Source organism: Lolium perenne, chromosome 2, assembly GCF_019359855.2.
Source record: "Lolium perenne isolate Kyuss_39 chromosome 2, Kyuss_2.0, whole genome shotgun sequence".
NCBI classification, from domain to species: domain Eukaryota; kingdom Viridiplantae; phylum Streptophyta; class Magnoliopsida; order Poales; family Poaceae; genus Lolium; species Lolium perenne.
The window spans coordinates 91,228,517-91,248,025 of NC_067245.2; the positions used below are offsets into that span (position 1 = coordinate 91,228,517).

Sequence of the window (19,509 nt, forward strand, 5' to 3'; positions counted from 1 at the left end):
AAATGTAGTGTTATTTAAATGGTATGAGGTGATCCACCTCATTTAAATCATTTTTCTCAAAATGATGATGATGAACCTTTGACTTAGGTCAAGAGGAGTTCATACATGATTGCTGGAGAAATTAAATCTTAAGAAGATTTCAATGAGAGGAAATTATTTCTCAAGAACCCTATGGAAACTATCATTTACATATGAAATACAACGAAGTGAATTCTATTTAAATCCCACAACCCATGCACTCTAGTTGATTTATTTGTGTGCATAGACTAGTTTGTGTGTTGTATGTGATGTATGGAATAGCCATTGAATTAGTGAGTAATTATACTCGTATTCCAATTTAGACGGTAGCACCGGAGAGTACGCCGAAGAAGAAGGTTGCTACCAAGAGGAGGAGGAGGAACAGTTTGAGAACTACCAAGGCAAGCTACTACCAATGCAAGCTAATATTCTTGCAAAGTGCAAAGCCCCTTGGGGCAAGGCACAATGTTTCTTATCTTTTCTTATATGAACCCATCCCAAGTTTTTATCTTACAAGTTTTTACTTGTTTTCTAAATGAGTTACTTTTATAGTTAACTTTGGTCAAAGTACAAGTTGGTTACTAGAGTAGTGAATTAGTCTTTCCCAAGCAAAGCAAGATAGCACCCCTCATGAATTAGAGCTAGTGCTAATCAACTAAACTTGACTACTCTAGATGGGAACAATGTGATGTTGAAATGATTTTTAAACCTTGGAATGAAGATGCCTTCCATTGAAGGATTTTTGAAGGGGAATATGACCAAGAGAAGATGGTGATTTTTGATAAAACATGATATTGGTTTGAATGCGATACCTTTCCAATTATCAAGTACCCCCACAATACCTGATTTTGGGTAGGGCTTAACTGGAAGTTAATGCGTCTTAGTATGGGTTCCCTCTAAACAAGCGTCATCGGGGTTATGCCGAAAGCTGCCTCTACAACAAAAGAAACGATACGATATGATGCGAAATGAGGTGAATGTCTGGCCCAAGCCCTGTGCAGTTCCCAGGCTGACTGTCTGTCTTCACTGGGAGGCCAAGCTCATGGGGAGAGGTGCTCATACTAGGGTTCGTAAGTGAAAGGTTATGGTTGATGATCCGCGTACTGTGTTACGATGATTCGGGGAAATCCCGATGGATGAAATCAAATGTTGTGGCACAAGTGTGCAACCTCTGCAGAGTGTAAACCTATTCGAATAGCCACGTCCACTACAAGCATGACGGTTGGAAAGGCCATACAGTTTCCGATGTCATATCTTTGAAAATGATGTTGAAAAGGATGATGGTGAAATGACTTGTGGTGGATTGAATTGAAATCACCACTTGAATGGTGTGAATGACACTAATGTTCCCACTTGAGTTAGTTAGCACTTGAACAAGCTTTTCTCAAACTTTGCGAACTAAAACTAGCTTTATGCAAATAAACTAGAGCTTAGTAAACCCTACTAGAATGTCTAGCACTTACATTAGTACTAGTTTGCGAGTACTCAACGTACTCACGGCTTTGTCCCTGGCTATTCAAATGGCCAGAGTATGAAGATGACCAAGGAGATGACCAGCAGGACGCCTACGACAACTAAGCGCCTTCCGACGTCAAGCGTTGGCCTGTGGACTAGAGAGTCCTTGTATCTTACGCTTCCGCTATGTTGAACTATGAACTTGTGTTTGTTCGTTGATCAATAGATCAACTATTCGTGTAATATGGATCATGTGATTCCAAATTTGTAAGACTTATGGTTTGTAATGAATGATGACTGTGATACTTAACTATTATGTCTCGCAACAACAATATTCCTGGGATTGCGATGTATGACATAATAGGCATTCGGACTTAAAAATACGGGTGTTGACAGAGGGTCCCTTCATCGTGAGCAAGGCAGTAGGCAACGATTCCTACTATCTCATAGATGCCCAAGAGGCTAGAGAAAACAAGCCGGACAAGGCTGACGAGGAGACTAAACGTCCCTGGAATGTCAACTTGCTCCACCCATTTTACACTTGAGATCAGGAATGTATGTATCCCTTGTATCCCTTTTGTAAGCTATGAAAAAGCGTGCGCCAAGAGCGCCGTTTCCGACAAGTTTTTCGCGTACTCTACTTCGTTTCGCCAATTGGCTTAAACCCTCTCTCGTGGCTGGCTCAGTAACGTGATCCGGTTTCCGACAGCCGGCTTCCGATCCAGCTACAGACCGCAACCCGGCTGTCCGGCTGGCGGGAGTAAGGCCTAGGGAGCCGGCACGCGAAAGACGACTAAGGGAAAGAGTAAAAGCGAGTTGACTTGCAACTTTTCATAAAAGTGCCGGACTGCCAAACTCGGCTCGTTCGACTGAAATACTGTCGGCCTCACTTAGCGGCCCGCTCTTGATCCGGCAACGGATCGCAAGTCGGACGCACGACCGGCAAGAGCACAGCCAAAGAGTGGGGCGGATGGGAAAAAGCGAACAAGTCGAAAGAAAGCAACTCGGCACATAAATGATTAACAAACACATTAAAAGTGTGACATAATGAAAGGACGATAATATTCATACACATGCACCCGGCATCCCGGGGATTTAACAAATTGTCTTGGCAAAAGCAACAACAGAGACAGGTAAACTAAGCAGCGGCTGGAGAAGGACCAGTCGGAGGAGCGTCAGCGGAGCCGGCTGCCGGCTGCCGGGTCGTCTTCAGGCGCGTCTTCCGCCTCCTCATCTTCCATCTCGTACTCATCATCAGACTGAGGGTTCGGGTCCACGACGAAGAGGCCCTTGTCGACGAAGTCGGCGATGGCGCTGGCTCGGGCAAGCCGTGCAGTCTTGTGTTCGGCCGGGAGCTTGTCCTCCACGCCGGCTCGCCGGTACTCGAGCTGCCCCAAGTCCACCTCGTTGTACCAGGAGAGGACAAAGGACAGCGCCATGTCGGCTCCAGCGCGCGTGGCAGACTCCTTCCAGTCGAGGAAGCGATCCGGCGCCCGCTCCATCAAGGAGACGAGGTTGGAGATATCTTGCGGCACCGCCTCCGCGGGCCACAGCATCGGGACCAGCTCCTCAGCCGCCTTCCGGAGCTCCCAGCCAAGCTTGGTGATGGGCTCGACGCGGCCAGCCATGGATGCCATATAATCCTCCATGGTGAAGTACTCCGAGCTGCCCTCGCCAGTCGCCCGCCTCCTAGTCTCGCGCGCAACGCCAACGGCTGCTAATGCCGCGTCCTGCGTTTCCGGGAAGGCCGCTGCAAGAAGAAGCACGTCAGAAATCGTCAAAGCCAAAATAAGCTGAAAAATGCAAATTTTCGAAGTCCTAAAGGAAAAGCCTGGCGGCAGCCGGCAAGAACCGACTGCCCCCAGCCCGAAGACGGAGATAGCGAAAAAATCAGAGTTTCTGCCGCCGGCTGCCAATGAAAGCCGGCAGCCGACAGCCGAAAGCCGGAAAAGGGAAAGGAACAAAGAAATGCACTCACCCGACAAGCCACGGTCGAGCGCGCCAATCTCGTCCACCCAGCGCTTGGCGGTGGCCGACAGCTCCGTGGTCTTCGTGGTGACCTCCTCCTGAAGCGCAAGCCGGTGCTTCTCCACCTCGGTCAGCCGCCGGCTCAGATCCTCCACCTTCTCCTTCTCAGCCGTCTTGAGGAGGGCAAGCTCCTTGAGGTGATTCTCCTCAAGCCGGCGCAGCCGCGTTAGCTCCAGCTCAGCCACCTTGAGCTTGGCGGCAGCAGATCGGCCCGCCTCCTCGCTCTCGGCGCACTGAGCGCGAGCAGCCCGGAGATCCGCCTCCAGCCGCGGGACCTTGGCGGCTTCAGCTGCAAGGCAGCCGGAACGAAGCGTCAGCCAACCAAGACTAAAAAGAAAGAAGACATCGGGTTGGAAAGAAAAAGATCTTACCCTTGACGGCCTCCAGGTCGCGAGCCAAGTCGGCCCGGTCCAGCTTGGCCTTGTGGTAGTGGGTCACGGCGCGGTTGTACAAGTTGGTGCGCCGATCCGCCACAGCCTAAGGGAAAAGAAAATCAGTCAACTAGACGAAACCCGGACCGGCTCCGAGCAGCCGGCCCATGCCTCGGAGGGCTACCAGGATAATAACCAAATTGAAAAACAGATGAAGCGCTTACCTTGCTGGCTTCCTCCACCTTGGCGACGTTGGCCGCGGCCTCGGCAGCCCTGGCCTTGAGGTTGGCCTGCAAGCTGGAGAAGAACATCTCCACCGACGCTTGGCCTGGGTTCCCCTCCCGGCTGGTCACCTCGTAGGAGTCGGCGCGGAGCCACGCCTGCTCCATAGTGCCAGCTAAGCCAAGGCTGGAGTCGGAGGCGGACGGCACGTGCAGCAGCCGGGCGCCCTTGGCCACATGTAGGCTCTCCAGCGGCGCCGACGGGGCTTCCGTCCTCACCAGCGCGCGCGAGTCGGCGCCCTCCATGCGCGCCGGCTCATCCCTTGCCGGCTCCTGCCTGGCCGGCTCCTCCGTCGTCGGCTCCGGCAGTGGCGGCGCTCCGGGCGAAGCGGTTGGCCCAGTCGGCGCAGCCACCTCCGGCGCCCGAGGTGCCCCCTCCGGACTCTCCACCAACACCACCACGCTTGGCCCGGCTCCAGCTCCGGTCGCAGGTGGCGCAGCCCTGCCGGCTCCGGCTCCGGCCGAAGGCGGCATGCCCCGGCCGGCCCTGGCCGGCTGGGTCCGTAAGACGAGCACGGCGCGGGAACATGTCGTCCAGCATCGGCTGGCGCGTCGGCTCGGCCCGCGTGCCGCGGCCAGGCGCTGAGGCCAGTGGCACGGCGAAGGAAGGCGCCCCTGCGGGAGGCGGAGTACCCGCAGGCGGCGGCGGCGTAGGCGCGCGCGATGGAGGCTGTGGCGTCGACTCCCTCCTTTGTCGCGGAAGCGGCGACACGACACGCGGGGCTTGCCGGGAGCCGCCGCCCTGAGCGAACTTGATGGGGGCCCTAGCCGAACAATTAAGGAAAAGATAAGCATAAAGAGTAAGGAAAGAAAAGGAATCAAACAAGAGAAAAAGAGAGCTCACCCGGCCTGCTCCGGAACCTTCTTCGGCTTGTTCCGGCGGAGCTTCTTCGCCTTTTCCTCCAAGGTGGCGGTGGAGCGGGGATCGCCGACCCGCTTCTTCCCCTTGGGCGCCGAAGTCGCCGTGGTGCTTGGCGGCCTCGCGCGCAGGGGCACGGCGGGGATTGGCCCCGTGGCGGACGTCGCCGGCTCCTCGTCCTCCTGCTGCTCCGGTGAAGGGGGCGGATTGTGCTCCCCCTGGCCGCCTAGGTCAGGCGCCTGCAGCAGGTCGTCATCGCCGGCCTGGTCGCCGGCCTGGTTAGCCGGATCGGCGTGATCCGGCGTCCATTTCCTTGTCGCCAGGTCGCCGTCCTCGATGTTCTGGCGGTCGAAGAGCTAGAAAAAACAGGAGACATGAGCGAACAGCAAGCCGGAAGTCGGCAGAAAGGGAAGTCGGCCTCGCAGCCGCAAGCCGGAAGTCGGCCAGAACATAAAGCTTACCAGCTCGGGTTGGTGGTCCCTGTCGTGGGGTGCCAGCCCATAGTTCCACTCGTCCGGCATGTTCGCCTTGGTGATGTTGTTCACCCGGCGGGCCACCTGGGCCTTGGAGAGCAGCGCCTTGGACGTCTGGTTCGGGTCGAACCGGCCGGACATGTGCCCGATCTTGTGGGTGCCCATTTGGAGCGGCAGCACCCGGCGCTCGGCGATGGTGCATAGGAGGTCCTCGGCGGTCAGCCCGTTCCCGACGGCCACCCCCAGAAAGTCCCAGAGCTGGTTCACCTAAGCGTCTGGGTCCGTCGTGCGGGCGTTGTAGCTCCAGTTGATCCGGCCGACTGGAGGAGCCGGGTTGAACTCCGGCAGGTTGATCCGGTCGACGAGCTGGCCCTCGTTGCGCATGTAGAAGAACGACATCTGCCAATTCTTCACCGAGTCAACGGTTGGAATTTTGAAGAAGGGCGTACCCGGCCGGGTGTAGATCGAGGCGGCGCCGCAGGCCCGCAGGCGGCCGTCAGTGGTTTGCGCCTTGAGGTAGAAGAGCCGGCTCCAGAAATCTATGTCTGGCCACAAGCCGGCGTAAGCCTCCATGAAGGCCACGTAGCAGCTGAGGAGGATGCAGGCGTTGGCCGGCAGGTGGTGCGGCTGCAAGCCGAAGTTGTCGAGGAATTGGCGGAAGAAGTTGGACGCCGGTAGGCCCAACCCGCGATCGAGGTGCGCGCCGAAGACGACGCGCTCGCCGGGCCTCGGCTCGGGCTCCGTCTCCGCACCGGGCGCCCTCGTGACCACCGACGACGGGATCCGGCGAAGGCGCACCAGCCGCTCGATGTCGTCGTCCCTCATGTACGACCCCCTCCACGATCCGCTGGCGGAGGCCATCGACGAAGAAGAAGATGAAGAGGACCACGAGAGACGGAACGGGGAGGAAGAACCTCGCGACGGCGGCGGCGACGACGGCGGCGGAGGGCGCACGGTTGAAACTCGGGGCCCCGTGGCGCCGGCTCGACGGAGTGGCGGCGGCGGCTTAACGGAGACACGTTCGCCGGAGCTCGCCAGTGAGAACCTTCGCCGGAACCGCGAGGAGCGACGGCGCGAAGAGAACAGCGAAAAGCTCAAAGTGCAGCGGAGCAGGGCGCGGGCGCGAGGAAGAAGAGGAAGTGCGGGAGTGCCGCCTCGATCCCCCCCCCCCCCGCGCGGCATTTATAGCCGCCCGGGGCGGACGGTTGGCCTCCAAGTGGCGGACGTGGCCACGTCGCCCGGATCTTCTGCGCATTAACTCCCCCCACGACCGCTGCAGTTACCGGAAACTGCCACACCGCGTCGCCCACGACCGCACCGAATCCGGAGGAGACATTGATGTGACCAGACGAACCGGCGGCAGAGCCCAGACGTCAGACCGGTCAAGTCGGGTGCAGGACCCGAGGCGGCGGAGACTCCGGCGCGCCGCAAGCCGGAGCCGGACACTAAGTTCACCTCGGCCCAAAATTCATCCAGCAAGGTGGAGACATCACCAAAACTTGCGAGAAAGCACAAGCTGCATAAGTGTAAATAGTGGCCGGCTAGAAGCAGCCGGCCGGAATGAGCCGGATGAGGGCGCAGCCGGCTGAATGGAAATTCTCAGTCGGCCCCTCCAAGTGCCGTCAAGTATATTCGAGAAGCCAGGAAAACCTGCCTAGGTCCTTCTAAATGCAGGACCTTGCCAGCTTCGGGGGCTAATGTCGGGGGGAAGACCCCGGGTAGGGCAATGGACGCGGAGCAGCCGGCTGGCCACTGGCCGGCTCGCGGCAAAGGCCGGCTGAGGAGCAGCCGGCTGGCGCCGTGGCCGGCTGGTCCGGAAGCCGGCTGGCTCTAGGTCCTAGTCGGCCTGGCTACGGCCGCCAATGCTGTGGCCGGGCCGGCTTCTACAAGCCATATCCGACTGGGGGTTTGTACCTCAGGCCGACTCGAGGCTGGCGAGTCTTGCACTAGAAGGAACCGGGTTGGTGATCCGGGTTTCCAAAGTCCACGCTGACTTCATCTTCCGTAAAGCGCGGGGCACTGTGGAGCAATAGTGCCACGCGCCGGACAGGCCATCATGGTCTACGTCGACCCGTACTGGCTACAGTGGCTGATGGCGACAGGGACACCTCCTCTCCATACCGCTGACCTTGGCAGCCGGATGGGACAGGCCATGAGGCCTCAACGGCTCCTGACGTCACTGCCTCGGGAAGGAGCGGAAGCCGGAGCCGGCCAAGCCGGCCAGTAAACTATAGGGTCTTATATGTAAAGTGCCGGTGCCTATATAAGCCGCACTACCCCCTCTTGTGCAGGGGATCGATCGATCATTCTCACCTCACTTCCACCCCTAGCGCTGCCCTGTGAGAGAGACTCCTGTCTTCCTTAGCCTCCCAGGAGCAGCCGTACACAGCTCAAGGAGCAACCTTGTATTGTGTGATCATCATATACACTCTAGCAGGAGTAGAGGTGTTACCTCCATTGGAGGGCCTCAAACCTGGGTACGTCGCCGTGTCGCTCGTCCCCATACCCGCATCCGGATACCGCCGTGAGATCCCTTAGGAACCACCTTCGTTAGCCACCCTATGGCATATGCCGTGACGATACCACGACAGGAATTTCTTGTGGTGTTCCATCGGGCCAGATAATCCCGGTCTGTTTCATTTGGGCGCTGCACGCACAGAGCGAGCTGTTGCGGCCTGTTTGGCCTCCGGTATGTGCTGCTGAAGTTACTCACAAAAGCTTCCTCAAAATCTAGCCAGCCGTTTATGCTTCCCGCCGGCAAGTTGTTTAGCCAGATTCTTGCCGGTCCTACTGATACGTCTCCGACGTATCGATAATTTCTTATGTTCCATGCCACATTATTGATGTTATCTACATGTTTTATGCACACTTTATGTCATATTCGTGCATTTTCTGGAACTAACCTATTAACAAGATGCCGAAGTGCCAGTTCCTGTTTTCTGCTGTTTTTGGTTTCAGAAATCCTAGTAACGAAATATTCTCGGAATTGGACGAAATCAACGCCCAGGTTCCTATTTTGCCCGGAAGCATCCAGAACACACGAGAACCACCAGAGAAGGGGGACAGGGCCACCAAACCATACCCCGGCGCGGCCAGGGGGGCCGCGCCCCCCTATAGTGTGGGCCCCCCTTCGACCCTCTGGCGCCGCCTCTTTGCCTCTATAAAGCCCCTGGATCGAAAACCCTATGGCGTTCGACGAAACCCACAGAAACCTTCCAGAGCCGCCGCCATCGCGAAGCCAAGATCTGGGGGACAGGAGTCTCTGTTCCGGCACGCTGCCGGAGCGGGGAAGTGCCCCCGGAAGGCTTCTCCATCGACACCGCTGCCATCTCCACCGCCATCTTCATCACCGCTGCTGCTCCCATGAGGAGGGAGTAGTTCTCCATCGAGGCTCGGGGCTGTACCGGTAGCTATGTGGTTAATCTCTCTCCTATGTACTTCAATACAATGATCTCATGAGCTGCTTTACATGATTGAGATCCATATGATGAGCTTTGTATCGCTACTAGTTGTGTGCTACTCATGTGATGTTATTAAAGTAATCTATTCCTCCTGCATGGTGTAAAGGTGACTAGTGTGTGCACCATGTGGTTCTTGTCGTAGGCTATGATCATGATCTCTTGTAGATTGTGGAGTTAATTATCATTATGATAGTATTGATGTGATCTATTCCTCCTTCATAGTGTAATGTGGGCAGTGTGTGCACTATGTTAGTTCTTGGTTTATTTTGCAATGATCTATTATGCTCTAAGGTTATTTAAATATGAACATTATTGTGGAGCTTGTTAACTCCGGCATTGAGGGTTCGTGTAATCCTACGCAATGTGTTCATCATCCAACAAAAGAGTGTATGTAGCACATATGAGAAAGAGTTATTTATTATGCGATCAATGTTGAGAGTGTCCACTAGTGAAAGTATGATCCCTAGGCCTTGTTCCTAAATACTGCTATCGCTGCTTGTTTACTGTTTTACTGCGTTACTACTGCTGCAATACTACCACCATCGACTACACGCCAGCAAGCTATTTTCTGGCACCGTTGCTACTGCTCATATATATTCATACCACCTGTATTTCACTATCTCTTCGCCGAACTAGTGCACCTATTAGGTGTGTTGGGGACACAAGAGACTTCTTGCTTTGTGGTTGCAGGGTTGCATGAGAGGGATATCTTTGACCTCTTCCTCCCTGAGTTCGATAAACCTTGGGTGATCCACTTAAGGGAAAACTTGCTGCTGTTCTACAAACCTCTGCTCTTGGAGGCCCAACACTGTCTACAGGAAAAGGAGGGGGCGTAGACATCAAGCTATTTTCTGGCGCCGTTGCCGGGGAGGAAAGGTAAAAGGTACTCACACTCCGGATCTCGGCTACTAAGCTATTTTCCGCCGTTGTAAGTACTCGAAGCTATTTCCTTTAGATCCTGCAATTGCAACTTTTTGTTTCTTGTTTTACACTAGTTAGGCATAATGGAAAACAACAAAAATATGAGAGATCTTTATGAGCTTTATCTTGAATTAGGACATGATGTGTTTGAAGAAAGAATTAAAAAACCCATGGAACTTTATATGCATGCTAATGAGAATGTTATTAATATGAATGCTTTGAACACTATTGTTGCTAATGCTATGGAAAATTCTAAGCTTGGGGAAGCTGGCTTTGATGAGCTTGATCTTTTTAGTCCCCCAAGCATTGAGGAGGAAATTTACTTTGATGATACTTTACCTCCTATTTATGATGATTATAATGATAGTAGTCTTTTAGTACCGCCTGTTATGGAGGATAAATTTGATTATGATTACAATATGCCTCCTATATTTGATGATGAGAATAATAATGATAGCTACTTTGTTGAATTTGCTCCCACTACAACTAATAAAATTGATTATGCTTATGTGGAGAGTAATAATTTTATGCATGAGACTCATGATAAGAATGCTTTATGTGATAGTTATATTGTTGAGTTTGCTCATGATGCTACTGAAAGTTATTATGAGAGAGGAAAATATGGTTGTAGAAATTTTCATGTTGCTAAAATACCTCTCTATGTGCTGAAATTTTTGAAGCTACACTTGTTTTATCTTCCTATGCTTGTTACTTTGCTCTTCATGAACTTGTTTATTTACAAGATTCCTATGCATAGGAAGCATGTTAGACTTAAATGTGTTTTGAATTTACCTCTTGATGCTCTCTTTTGCTTCAAATACTATTTCTTGCGAGTGCATCATTAAAACTGCTGAGCCCATCTTAATGGCTATAAAGAAAGAACTTCTTGGGAGATAACCCATGTATTATTTTGCTACAGTACTTTGTTTTATATTTGTGTCTTGGAAGTTGTTTACTACTGTAGCAACCTCTCCTTATCTTAGTTTTGTGTTTTGTTGTGCCAAGTAAAGTCTTTGATAGTAAAGTTAATACTAGATTTGGATTACTGCGCAGAAACTGTTTTCTTTGCTGTCACGAATCTTGGCAAAATTCTCTGTAGGTAACTCAGAAAATTATGCCAATTTACGTAAGTGATCCTCAGATATGTACGCAACTTTCATTCAATTTGAGCATTTTCATTTGAGCAAGTCTGGTGCCATTTTAAAATTCGTCAATACGAACTGTTCTGTTTTGACAGATTCTGCCTTTTATTTCGCATTGCCTCTTTTGCTATGTTGGATGAATTTCTTTGATCCACTAATGTCCAGTAGCATTATGCAATGTCCAGAAGTGTTAAGAATGATTGTGTCACCTCTGAATATGTTAATTTTTATTGTGCACTAACCCTCTAATGAGTTGTTTCGAGTTTGGTGTGGAGGAAGTTTTCAAGGATCAAGAGAGGAGTATGATGCAATATGATCAAGGAGAGTGAAAGCTCTAAGCTTGGGGATGCCCCGGTGGTTCACCCCTGCATATATCAATAAGACTCAAGCGTCTAAGCTTGGGGATGCCCAAGGCATCCCCTTCTTCATCGACAACATTATCAGGTTCCTCCCCTGAAACTATATTTTTATTCCATCACATCTTATGTGCTTTTTCTTGGAGCGTCGGTTTGTTTTTGTTTTTGTTTTGTTTGAATAAAATGGATCCTAGCATTCACTTTATGGGAGAGAGACACGCTCCGCTGTAGCATATGGACAAGTATGTCCTTAGTTTCTACTCATAGTATTCATGGCGAAGTTTCTCCTTCGTTAAATTGTTATATGGTTGGAATTGGAAAATGATACATGTAGTAATTGCTATAAATGTCTTGGGTAATGTGATACTTGGCAATTGTTGTGCTCATGTTTAAGCTCTTGCATCATATGCTTTGCACCCATTAATGAAGAAATACATAGAGCATGCTAAGATTTGGTTTGCATATTTGGTTTCTCTAAGGTCTAGATAATTTCTAGTATTGAGTTTGAACAACAAGGAAGACGGTGTAGAGTCTTATAATGTTTTCAATATGTCTTTTATGTGAGTTTTGCTGCACCGGTTCATCCTTGTGTTTGTTTCAAATAAGCCTTGCTAGCCTAAACCTTGTATCGAGAGGGAATACTTCTCATGCATCCAAAATACTTGAGCCAACCACTATGCCATTTGTGTCCACCATACCTACCTACTACATGGTATTTTCCGCCATTCCAAAGTAAATTGCTTGAGTGCTACCTTTAAAATTCCATCATTCACCTTTGCAATATATAGCTCATGGGACAAATAGCTTAAAAACTATTGTGGTATTGAATATGTAATTATGCACTTTATCTCTTATTAAGTTGCTTGTTGTGCGATAACCATGTTTATCGGGGGACGCCATCAACTATTCATTGTTGAATTTCATGTGAGTTGCTATGCATGTTCGTCTTGTCTCAAGTAAGGGCGATCTACACTGAGTTGAATGGTTTGAGCATGCATATTGTTAGAGAAGAACATTGGGCCGCTAACTAAAGCCATGATCCATGGTGGAAGTTTCAGTTTTGGACAAACATCCTCAAATCTCTAATGAGAAAAGAATTAATTATTGTTGAATGCTTAAAGCATTAAAAGAGGAGTCCATTATCTGTTGTCTATGTTGTCCCGGTATGGATGTCTAAGTTGAGAATAATCAAAAGCGAGAAATCCAAATGCGAGCTTTCTCCTTAGACCTTTGTACAGGCGGCATAGAGGTACCCCTTTGTGATACTTGGTTAAAGCATATGTATTGCGGTGATAATCCAGGTAGTCCAAGCTAATTAGGACAAGGTGCGGGCACTATTAGTACACTATGCATGAGGCTTGCAACTTATAAGATATAATTTACATGATGCATATGCTTTATTACTACCGTTGACAAAATTGTTTCATGTTTTCAAAATCAAAGCTCTAGCACAAATATAGCAATCGATGCTTTTCCTCTATGGAGGACCATTCTTTTACTTTCAATGTTGAGTCAGTTCACCTATTTCTCTCCACCTCAAGAAGCAAACACTTGTGTGAACTGTGCATTGATTCCTACATACTTGCTTATTGAACTTATTATATTACTCTATGTTGACAATATCCATGAGATATACATGTTACAAGTTGAAAGCAACCGCTGAAACTTAATCTTCTTTTGTGTTGCTTCAATGCCTTTACTTTGAATTATTGCTTTATGAGTTAACTCTTATGCAAGACTTATTGATGCTTGTCTTGAAGTGCTATTCATGAAAAGTCTTTGCTATATGATTCACTTGTTTACTCATGTCATATACATTGTTTTGATCGCTGCATTCACTACATATGCTTTACAAATAGTATGATCAAGATTATGATGGCATGTCACTCCAGAAATTATCTGTGTTATCGTTTTACCTGCTCGGGACGAGCAGAACTAAGCTTGGGGATGCTGATACGTCTCCGACGTATCGATAATTTCTTATGTTCCATGCCACATTATTGATGTTATCTACATGTTTTATGCACACTTTATGTCATATTCGTGCATTTTCTGGAACTAACCTATTAACAAGATGCCGAAGTGCCGCCTCGTTTTACGCTGTTTTTGGTTTCAGAAATCCTAGTAACGAAATATTCTCGGAATTGGACGAAATCAACGCCCAGGTTCCTATTTTGCCCGGAAGCATCCAGAACACACGAGAACCACCAGAGAAGGGGGACAGGGCCACCAAACCATACCCCGGCGCGGCCAGGGGGGGGTCGCGCCCCCCTATAGTGTGGGCCCCCCTTCGACCCTCTGGCGCCGCCTCTTCGCCTATATAAAGCCCCTGGATCGAAAACCCTATGGCGTTCGACGAAACCCACAGAAACCTTCTAGAGCCGCCGCCATCGCGAAGCCAAGATCTGGGGGACAGGAGTCTCTGTTCCGGCACGCTACCGGAGCGGGGAAGTGCCCCCGGAAGGCTTCTCCATCGACACCGCTGCCATCTCCACCGCCATCTTCATCACCGCTGCTGCTCCCATGAGGAGGGAGTAGTTCTCCATCGAGGCTCGGGGCTGTACCGGTAGCTGTGTGGTTAATCTCTCTCCTATGTACTTCAATACAATGATCTCATGAGCTGCTTTACATGATTGAGATCCATATGATGAGCTTTGTATCGCTACTAGTTGTGTGCTACTCATGTGATGTTATTAAAGTAATCTATTCCTCCTGCATGGTGTAAAGGTGACTAGTGTGTGCACCATGTGGTTCTTGTCGTAGGCTATGATCATGATCTCTTGTAGATTGTGGAGTTAATTATCATTATGATAGTATTGATGTGATCTATTCCTCCTTCATAGTGTAATGTGGGCAGTGTGTGCACTATGTTAGTTCTTGGTTTATTTTGCAATGATCTATTATGCTCTAAGGTTATTTAAATATGAACATTATTGTGGAGCTTGTTAACTCCGGCATTGAGGGTTCGTGTAATCCTACGCAATGTGTTCATCATCCAACAAAAGAGTGTATGTAGCACATATGAGAAAGAGTTATTTATTATGCGATCAATGTTGAGAGTGTCCACTAGTGAAAGTATGATCCCTAGGCCTTGTTCCTAAATACTGCTATCGCTGCTTGTTTACTGTTTTACTGCGTTACTACTGCTGCAATACTACCACCATCGACTACACGCCAGCAAGCTATTTTCTGGCACCGTTGCTACTGCTCATATATATTCATACCACCTGTATTTCACTATCTCTTCGCCGAACTAGTGCACCTATTAGGTGTGTTGGGGACACAAGAGACTTCTTGCTTTGTGGTTGCAGGGTTGCATGAGAGGGATATCTTTGACCTCTTCCTCCCTGAGTTCGATAAACCTTGGGTGATCCACTTAAGGGAAAACTTGCTGCTGTTCTACAAACCTCTGCTCTTGGAGGCCCAACACTGTCTACAGGAAAAGGAGGGGGCGTAGACATCACCTACCAAGAATGATGGTATGATTCTCACGGCCCAACGCCGGTTTCCTCCTCCAGCTACGGTTCCTCCGCCGCCAGCGATGTATACCGCGGTCACGTAATCCGCGAGCCAGTCTTCCGGCTTAGTTGTGCCATCATATATTTTTGTGTCACGGGGCAACTGGAAGTTGCGAACTGGTGGTCCTTCTTTCATGATTCTTGGACCAAAGCACTTTGGGCCTAGAGGTCCTTCTGCCTCGATTATTTCCGACAAGTATACTCTATCCAGACGGTGTCTCGCATCCCGTTCTGGCAGGTATCTTTCTCCCAAGCATTCTGCCAATGGGTTCCGGTACGCTGCCGGTCTTGCTGAATCAACCTCGTCTTCATATTCCGGTACCGTGGCCCTTGCCTGCCGGTACCTTGGAGGGTCTATTTCCTCCTCATCGTACGCTGCCCTTGCAGCTCGGTAATTTTGCCCGGTTTCGTGTCTACCGGCATGATTGTTTCCGGCATAGCCTCCTTTGGCGTAGCCTCTGTCTGCCCCTTGGCTTTTTCTACCGGCATCGTGTTGCCCGGCTTGTTGTTTTCCGGCAAGAACCGGATCATACACAGTCATCTGCTGCGCATTCATCTCTTTCTCTTTTCTTCTGTCCGGATGGGGGGACGAAGCCTGCCCATGGGACTTGCTACCGGCATTCTTTGTTGAACGCGCGGATTTTGAAGCCACAACCTTGTTTAGCTTAACAAGCTGCTCAGCATGCTGCTGCTCTATAGTCTCAAGCAGCTCCCGGACGCGCTCTTGTTGCTTTACCAGAGCATCCCCGGAAAGCGATTCACACAATGCTACCACGGCTTTAGCAGCTTTCAAGGTTTTATTCGGGCTACTGTACTTAGGTTTTTCTACAATGCTCACAGATCCAGAGATACTCTTGCCGGCAACAATTTCTTTGCGCAGATCCTGATCTAGATTGCGAGCCTTAAGCCGGTTCTCCGGTATCCTAGCAGCATGTGCGCTAACAGAAGGAAAGCCATGGGCAGCGTTGTACTCACGTATGGTTAGGTTCAGCTCGCGCTGCGCCTTGAGGATGTCCTTGCCGCTCTCGAGTACCTTCCGGCGCTGCGCCTCCAGCTCCGCCTGAGCCGCTGTCGGGTCGATATTCTGCGCGATGGGGGTGGCGAGGACGTTCATCGCCGCTTGGAGTGGTGTTTCCGGTGGTGCAGATGATGCTCCCGCAGCGCCTGCGTCACGCTCCAGCGGTGGCTTGGCCGCGCGGGTTGAAGCCGCACGCCCAGCACCTTCTTCTACAGCTCCTTTGCCGGCGTCGACCGCGCCTGCCATCATCACCTCCACGCTGCCAGGAGCGCGGCCAGCATGTAGCCATCTTGGCGGATCCGGCGCCACCAGCACCGGCGAGAGGCACTGGCGCACAGGGACGGTGCCGAAGTAGATGCGGTGGCTGCCGAACTCGATGATGCGGCCGTTCTTGGGGAAGATGCTGCCGTTGGCGAAGCAGCCCGCGTTGTCGTTGATGAAGTCCATGGCGTAGATGCGCTGCACCAACGCGGAGACCGTACGCTGGCCGGCGACGTCGAGGATGCCCGCCCGAATGTGAACTCCAGCAAGCGCCACTTCATGCCCCACAGTGGGCGCCAACTGTCGTCGTGGTGAACGAGCAGATGCCATAGGATGGCTTGAGTTGGGGCCGGATGGACGCAAGAGGATTCGGGGGAGGGTTTGTGACTAGATGGGACGAACTTCCGGATGCTTTCCTCAAGAACGCAGCCAAAGGCAAGGGTGCAAGAAGAAATACAAGAGGAAGAACTCTGCTCTAGATCACTATCTTCATTGATCTCAACATGGTTACAGGTTTCTGGTTACAAGATTTCTCTAGAGACTGAGCCTCTTCCAACCTCACGTGCCCGTAAGAGGCTATGCCCCCTCTCCTTATATAGGGGAGAGGGTGGCTTACAGAACAAGAAATCCTAATGGCATCTTTGACTGGACAAACTACTTTACAAAGTAACTTTAATCATAGATGACGCCGGGGTCTTCTTTAATTAGGGAGGCTGACGTCCTCCGCCTTCTTTCAGCGTCATCCCTCTCTTTGGCACCAGGGCTTCGATTAAAGCCACTTTGCTTACCTCAGCCTTGTCCTCTAGCTCTGAAGAGAATCTTTGACCAGTCTTGCCGACATGCTCTTCCTTCCGGTATCTTCTTCATCCGGTTCCGGTATACCCCTCTGGGGATACCGGTCTGCCTTTACTTAGCCAAGCTCTTATCTTTGTGCTCCGATAAGAATATTAAACCGCTATCTCGATGGCTCGAACCATCCGATTTAACATGCCTCATCCCCCAACAGGAATGCTCTTCACCATTCACTTTCTCTATCTCCAAAACAATCATGGAAGCTCCGCGCAGGGAGGTTCGAGTAGGCCGCTGCCGCCGGCACACACATGGGCGCACCCGCCGTCATGAACACGCCAGGAGAGGCTGGTGCCGTCGGTCTAGCGTTGAGGGAGCCCGCCGCCGCCGGCTGGCACACGCATGGGGAGAATGCCGCCTCCACCGGGAACGCGCTGCGAGAGGCCGCCGCCGTCGGTCTGGCGACGAGGAAGGCCGCTGCCGCTGCGAACGTGCCGACGGAGGCCGCCGTCGAGGGAGCCCGCAGCCGCTGGCTCACGCATGGGGAGAAAGCCGCCGCCGCTGAGAACGCGTCGGGGGAGCCCGCCGTTGCTAGGCACTCCTCGACTCCTCGAGGGAGCTCGCCGGTGGAGAAGCCTTGAGCTCGCCGGCCTCATCCACCCGCCTCGAGCTCGCTGCTGGATGTAGCTCGAACTTGCCGGTGGAAGCACCTCGACCCGGCCTAATCCTCCCTTCTTCCATGGCGATGCAGATGGAATTGGCAAGAGGAATTAGTTTAGCAATTAGGCATAATTAATTTGGTTGCTAGCCATAATTATTCCGGTAATTAGGCTCAATTATATGGCAGTTTTGTACACGATTAGTATGGCGACTATGCTTAATTAACAGGGCAATTAAGATCTAATTGATATGGTGGAACATGTTAATTAGGCCTAATTAACATATCCTTTTTACTAATCTGGTAGTTAGTAACGACTGATCCTGGCAGATAGAGGTGATTAACCTGGCAATTAGTAATGACCTTTTTTGACTGATCCTGGCAGCTAAGGGTGATTAACCTGGCAGCTAGTAACAAGGGAGTATCTCATACTTTGAGCAGTTTTCGTGTATTTTTATTCACTAAGAGACAATGGTGTGCGCATGAATGGATGGAAGTCTAGATGAGGTACGAGCATGTGACCCTAGTGCGTGCACTGAGGAGAAATGTTTGGTAGCGTACCAGAATGTAACCCTGTGGGGATCTTTTTTGGTGGCAGCAACATGGGACCAGTCGTTGACCGTGATTAACTAGGCTGCAACGCGAAGTAACCAGCCGCCGCACGAAGCCACACATATGCGGCGCCGCTGCGTAGCAATGTTCATTATAATACATTGGCGAACAAGAGGATCATCTACTCACATGCCCAAGAAGATTGCCAAAATTTCCGGTCTGATGGAACCCGTTGTTTCTTTTTTCCGCTGATGATCTCGAGGAGCAACAACACCAAAGCTGAAGACATCTGACTTGATTGAGAACTGGCCCTCGGAGGCATATTCCGGAGCCATATAACCACTGATTGGAAAAAAGGCTTCCAATTAGCGAAGTTTGTGCTTATGAAAAATAATCAGCCATGTTCAATGTTACGACTCAGTATGGTTATCGACGTATATATACTCTTACTGTGTTCCCACAACTCTGCTTGTATTAGCATGGGTTTCATTGGACCCAAATATTCGAGCAACAAGCCCAAAATCTGATATCTTCGGGTTCATATTTTCATCCAATAGAATGTTGCTTGCTTTTAAATCCCTATGTATAACCCGCAAACGTGAGTGTTTGTGGAGGTACAGTAGTCCTTGAGCTACTCCTTCAATTATATGACGCCTCCTGTTCCAGTTTAGTAATGCTCCTCTTGTCGTATCTACACATATAAACACAAACATCTTCAGAAGTAGTAAATTAAATTATTGTGACATGCATCTTCAACTTATATGGATACTAAGATTATGTACAACTTGCCAAATATGAAGAACACTGGTGGAAAAAAGGGCTTTGGTCGCGGTTGGCAACTGCCATTAGTCGCGGTGGCGCAACCGCGACCAAAGCAGCGCGACTAAAGGCCCCCCCCCTTTAGTCGCGGTTCCTTACGAACCGCGACTAAAGGCCCATCCACGTGGGCCGCAGGCGAGCGCCAGGGCGGAGGACCTTTAGTCGCGGTTCTTCTGGCCAACCGCGACTAAAGGCCTCCGCAGGGTTTAGGGTTTTAGCCCCCCTCCCCCTAAATCTGGTTTCTTTTTAATTTGTATTGTTTTATTTCTTTTGGGTTTTAATTTTGAAGGAGTTTCACATATTCTACGGTACTGTATACATACATGCATATGAATGTACAATTTCAAACAAATTTGAAATTAGAACCAAAAAGAATTCAAGAGGAATATACAATATATATTCAATATCGGATGACCATATACAATATATATTCAATATCGGATGACCATATACAATTTTGAACAAGTTAGTTACAAATTCTGGTGCATATAAAGTTCTACGTCATCGTAATAGTGTTCTCCTCTAGGAT

The 19,509-nt window shown here is 50.4% G+C and overlaps 1 pseudogene; it reads right to left on the minus strand.

Annotated features, from left to right (window-relative positions):
• The window catches only part of LOC127333239 (cysteine-rich receptor-like protein kinase 18), a 49,104-nt pseudogene extending 30,147 nt beyond the window's left edge, over window positions 1–18,957 (minus strand).
• Window positions 18,958–19,509: the final 552 nt, after the last annotated feature.